This window comes from Phaseolus vulgaris, chromosome 4 (genome assembly GCF_051622355.1).
Source record: "Phaseolus vulgaris cultivar YP4 chromosome 4, ASM5162235v1, whole genome shotgun sequence".
NCBI classification, from domain to species: domain Eukaryota; kingdom Viridiplantae; phylum Streptophyta; class Magnoliopsida; order Fabales; family Fabaceae; genus Phaseolus; species Phaseolus vulgaris.
In genome coordinates this window covers 40,938,869-40,944,844 of record NC_143501.1, presented here as the reverse complement: position 1 = coordinate 40,944,844, position 5,976 = coordinate 40,938,869, and the positions used below count along the sequence as shown (strand labels likewise).

Genomic DNA, 5,976 nt, shown 5'->3' with positions numbered 1-5,976 from the left:
AATTTCATTGGTGGGACTTGTGTATAAAATTGTATCTAAAATTCTCTCTTCAAGGTTGAAAAGGGTGTTGGATAAAGTTATTGATCCTAGGCAATCTGCTTTTTTGGAAGGAAGGGGTTTGTTGGATAGTGTGGTAGTTGCTAATGAGACCCTTGAGGAGATAAAGAGGAATAAGACGGAATGTGTGGTGTTTAAGGTGGATTATGGAAAGGGTTATGACTCAGTAAAATGGGATTTCATTTATTACATGCTAGGAAGATTGAGATTTTATGGAAAATGGATTAAATGCGTAAAAAACTGTCTAGAATCTTCCTCGATATTTGTGTTGGTAAATGGAAGTCCAACAACTGAGTTCAAACCAATAAAGGGTCTAAGACAAGGGGACCCGTTAGCACTCTTTCTTTTTCTCATTGCGGCTGAAGGACTTGCAGGGGTAGTTAGACAAGCGGAAGAAAAGATGTTAGGAGAGAGTAATGAGGTTGGGGAAGGGCGAGTAAAGGTGAGTATGTTGCAATATGCAGACGACACCCTATTCTTTTTGTAAAGCCTCAATTCAAAGTGTTTGGACATTAAAAGTAATTATGAAGTGCTTTGAACTTGCCTCTGGTCTTAAGGTTAATTATTCCAAGAGTAAGGTTGGTGGAGTGGGTGTGAACATCAGCCAGACGATGATTTTTGCCTCTATTCTTAGTTGTGACATTATGAAGGCACCTTTTAGTTATTTGAGGGTGACAGTGGGCGGGAATAATAAGAGGTGTGCTTTTTGGGAAGGGGTGCTCAATAAGTTACGAAGTAGGCTGTGCTATTGGAAAGTGAAATCCCTCTCTTTGGCTGGCAAAGTATGTCTTATCAAATCAGTGCTTACATCCTTACCATTATTTTATGTCTCCGTATTTTGTATGCTAGCTATGTGGTGAAAGAGGTGAAAAGGATATAAAAGAGATTTTTTTGGGAGTGGGGCTCAGAGAACATAAAAATTGCTTGGGTGGCGTGGCATAAGGTCTGTGAGTCAAAAGACAAAGGTGGATTAGGGGTAATTGATATAAGGAAAGTTGACTTGGCTCTTCTGGGGAAATGGATTTGGAGACTTAAGTCTGAAAAGAGAAGTTTATGGAATAATATTCTAGATTCTAAGTGTGATGGGTGGAGGGGGTTAAGGTCCCAAGTTTAGAACGGTAAGGAATCGCTATGGTGGATGAACATTAGGAAAGTTTGGAATTTAGAGGAGTGGGACAATAACTTTAAAGACAGAGGTAGGTGGGAAGTAGGGGATTAGGTTCTGGGAGGATAAATGGGTGGACAATGTTGCTTTACTGCATAAATTCCCTAGATTTTTTTCGATATCCTTAAATACTGGTCGAACTCTATCACAAGTTGGGGTTTGGAGTAATAATAGTTGGTCGTGGGAATTGAGTTGGAGAACGAATCTCTTTGTGTGGCAACCTAGTCTGACTGATCTCTTATTGCAGGTGTTGGATAACAAGAGGTTAACAAGAGAGGATGAAAATACGATTGATAAATGGATTTGGAGGGATGTAGTTTCTACGGACTTCTCTGTGAAGGCAGCCTATAATATTCTCTTGGGGGAGGAAGCTACAAGGTCTGGGGAGCCTTTTGCGGAGTTCTGGACATTATAAAGTCTACCATCTTCACATTTTACGGCTTGAAGGGTGTTATGTAATGTGATTGTCACTAAGGACAATCTCTTGAGACGTGGTATACCTATGGCGGGTGTTCGTTGTCCCCTTTGTGGGGTGGAAGAAGAGATGATAAGGCATCTATTATTTGAGTGTAGGGTCTCTTGGAGAATTTAGGTAATGTGTCTTGAGTGGTTGGGATCTTCTCTGCCTTTACATTGTGATGCACAAATACATTTTAAGATGTTTAAACCTATAGGTTTGAAACATGATATTATTAGGTGATGGGGGGGCATTTGGGTAGGTATTGTAAGTGAAATTTGGAACCATAGGAATAAGGTTGTTTCTTAGAATGGGCGCGTAGATTTAGTGGAGGCTTTTACGGTGGTACAAAGGAAGACTTGGTCTTAGGTCACGGTAAAGGAAAGATTGGCTGATTTAGGGTTCAGGGTTTAGGGTTTAGGGTTTAGGGTGGGAAGTAGGGGATGGAAAGAAATTAGGTTGATTTTTTGTATGAGGTATTTGAAAGATTGATTTTTTGTGTTCCATGGTTAATGATTTTGGTTAATATTTTTGTCCAGGTTTGGAAGTTATGATGTGTTTTACAAGTTTCTTAGTTTTTTCTATCTGGCAGGTTCGGGTTGATGGTTTTGCTCTTGGGTTGCGATAAAGGAAAGTGTATTTGACTTATTATATTTGGTTTGAGGTTGGACCTATATGGTGCATGAGTTTTGATAGATTGATGTGTGGTGTTTATGATTACTGTTATGTCCAGATTATGAAGTGGTAAAGTGCTTTTTGCATGTCTTTTGCTTTATGTATCCTCCTTGCAAGACCGATTTGTTGATGTAGGCAGTTGGTTATTTGGAGCTCTTCAGCCTGCTGTCAAAGATCTTGTTTAGTAGTTAGATTTTATGTCCTGTTTGAGGGTGTAGATTTTGATAGTTTGGGAGTTAGATATTATTTTGATGTTGGAAAGGTTCTTGAATGTTATGAATTTTTAAATGTTATGTGATTCAATGATATGTATCATATATGAATGGTGAAAATTATATGAAATTGATGTCATACATTTGGGATAATGTATGAGTTGTTGTTTGATGGTACATTAAGTATGACAAACATATGTTTAACAGAGATCCTCTAGCTTCACTGATGTTCTAAGTCATATAGACTAAGATATCAGGTGGTGAGAAGCTAATGAGGGTGTTCATACATATCGGGTCCCGTTGTAGACACTCAGTATTGGATGTTTGAACTTACTTTGATCCTTTATGTATGGATTAAATGTTAGTCTTTGGTAGGGGCATACTTAATGAGTCTTCCGGAAGATGATGAATTCATGTGTAGTCCCTGTGATTTAAATGAAATCAAAGCGTTATGAATTGAAATAAAATCCAATGACTGTGATTGAAAATAGATTCATGTGTGGTTTATATGAATGATGAAATTGGTATTGAAATTTTATATGACAATATTTAAAGAAATGTTTATAAATGATTAGTTTGATTGGTTCATTTTGCATGAATTAAATATGTTATGGAATTTCTTTTCATTAGCTTACCCTTGTTTTACTTATTGTGTTGTGAACTGCGATGATTGTACAACATACATGATCAAATAATCATACAGGTGTCAGAGGGTCTGGAGGGCTTTAGGATATAATTTTAAACCTTATATTGTAAATATTTGTATTTCCACAAAATCTAATTATGTATTACGAATGTTTTGAAAAACTCTAAGCTTGTATAGAAACATGTAGAACTTGTATTGTAATAGTTGAATGTATTTTTGGAGTGTTACAAAAATAATTCATACTTTTAAAATCATTTAAATTTTAAAAAATGCTCACACAATATTTCTAACTTAAATAAAACCAAATTATCAAAATAATCAAATAACTATATATCATATATTAAAATTTTTAGATGTGTTTACTATTGTAATTTTTCACATCTCTTTTTATATAGATAAAAAATTTAAAACCTAAATACTTTTAAGAATGATTCTTAAATAGATTGCTTAATTTTTTATTACAAATTTTTTTTATTGTTAGTTAATAAATTTAAAAATATATTACAACACATATTGGATATTGGAAGTACGTGCAAACAATATTCTCAACTTTCAACAATAAAATCAAATTATTTTTTGAATGATAATTTATAGGAATATAATTAAATGATACTTGTTCTAAGAGAAATTTCCTTAATTGGTATGTCTTTGTTGTGGATTTTACAGGTTAAGCAAAAGAAAATTTATTAACATCTAAATCCAAAATGATAAAAAAATTGATTATCAATAATAAAGAGATATCTTAAAATAGAGTGAAGAAAATAATAATAAAAATATTTTATTCGCATATAAAAAAGATAATAAGAATTAAAATTGAATATAAAAATAATGATAAGTGAATTATTAAATTTCTATATAGAAATTAGAAAATAAGAAATACAAGACAGAGAGAGAAGAAAAAATAAATTATAGAGTTCTAAATTAGTAAGAATATCATAAATGATATCTCCAACACGGAATAGATATGTCAAAACAGGCAAGATTGTTGAAATTAATTTTAATAATATTTTAATTTATACTACTGAAGCTAATTAAATTTTTTAAGATCTTAATTTTAGCTTAATTATTTTCTTAAAAAAAATTTCTAAAAAATCCTTTAACTTTTAAGTTTTTATTGACTTTTGTTAGGTTACAATTTTTTTTAATATTGAATTTAGAATTTTATGTTGTGAGGTGATTTGAAATTGTTTTTTATTAATTTAAAATTAACATATTGGGAATTTAAAAATAGGTTAGTATACATTTTAAACGATATTTACTATTTGTCATATATATATATATATATATATATATAATATTCTGAATTTTATGGATTTTATTTAAAATGATACAATATCTTATATAACAAAAGTTATATTTGATTAAGATATGTTAGATGATCTGTTAAATACGTTTTATTCAAAATTTATAATTTTTTTAGTTATAAATACTTTTTAAGTCTCTCTATTGTTGCACACTTTTCTCATTCTCTTAAATTCAAATTTGGTGAGGTGATATCAATATTCTTCAAAGTTTTTCTTAAGTCAAACACCATGGTTCCATCACTTTGTGCTAATGGTTGTGGGTTCAATGGTTCTCTTATCAACAAGAATTTTTGTTCAAAGTGCTACAAAGATTATCTCAAAGAAAACAACACCAAATCAAAGGGTTGTAAGGGTGTAGAGTGTGAAACGAATAACATGAATAACAAAAAAAATTATTTTGAGGTAACATCATGTATTTCTGAAAGTTCTACAAATTCTATCATTAAGGATATGACTTTTGTTTCTGATATGAGTAAGAAGAATGAGAGAAAGAGATGCAACAGTTGCAAGAAGAGGATTGGATTATTAGGGTTCCAATGTCGCTGTGGAAATGTTTTCTGTGGATCACATAGATATCCAGAGATGCATGCTTGCAAAATAGATTGGAAGGAAATTGATCGTGAAGTTTTGATTAAAGAAAATCCTTTATGCATTAGTGATAAATTAAAACTTAGAATTTAGAATTAATTTTTCTATTTTCTTTATTGTACTCCATTTCTACTTAGGATTTATGATTAATTAAACTTAAATTCATCATTAATTGTAAATGTTGGTATTATGAATTAAAAAGTTAACATTCAGTATCATGTCATTTAACATATTGTTAAATGATATATTGTTATTTTTTTTTTGACATTTTATTTTGGATAATCTCTAAATCAGAAATTTTTTTGTCCATTTATTTTGTACATATATAAACAACTGAAAAATAAAATAACTTGAATAACTAAATTTGTATAAGAACTGCAGAAAGGTTTTTCTTTAATATATTTGTATTAAAAATAATAAGGAAAGTAATTATATTGTAGTTTAAAGAATGTAATAAAAATAATTTTACATTTTAATTTTTTGATAAGTAAATATTTTCAATGTTTAAAATATATTTTAGATTTGCGATAGATCTAGTTTGAGATAAATAATTTAGGTGTGATATAATTTTATTTTAAACTATTCGTATTTTAAAATAAGATACATTGAAATTTAAATTAGAACTAAATGTACTAGAAGTGATACACGGAACAAAAATAAGGGTTTAAGAAAATTCGTAACGTTAACAATTGTCATAAAATTGCTATCTAAAATCACTTAAAAAGTCTTAAAAACAATTGTCATAAAATTGCTATCTAAAATCACTTAAAAAGTCTTAAAAACAATTGCCATAAAATTGTTATTTAGAATCACTCTTGTTCAAAAAAAATACTTATGGTAATTCGTTTCTATCCATTTGTTTAGCCTAGAAC

The 5,976-nt window shown here is 30.4% G+C and overlaps 1 pseudogene; it reads left to right on the top strand.

Moving 5' to 3' along the window:
• Positions 1 to 4,744: 4,744 nt before the first annotated feature.
• On the top strand, positions 4,745 to 5,197 carry LOC150028074 (putative zinc finger A20 and AN1 domain-containing stress-associated protein 8 pseudogene; annotated as a pseudogene).
• The last annotated feature ends 779 nt before the right edge of the window (positions 5,198 to 5,976 follow it).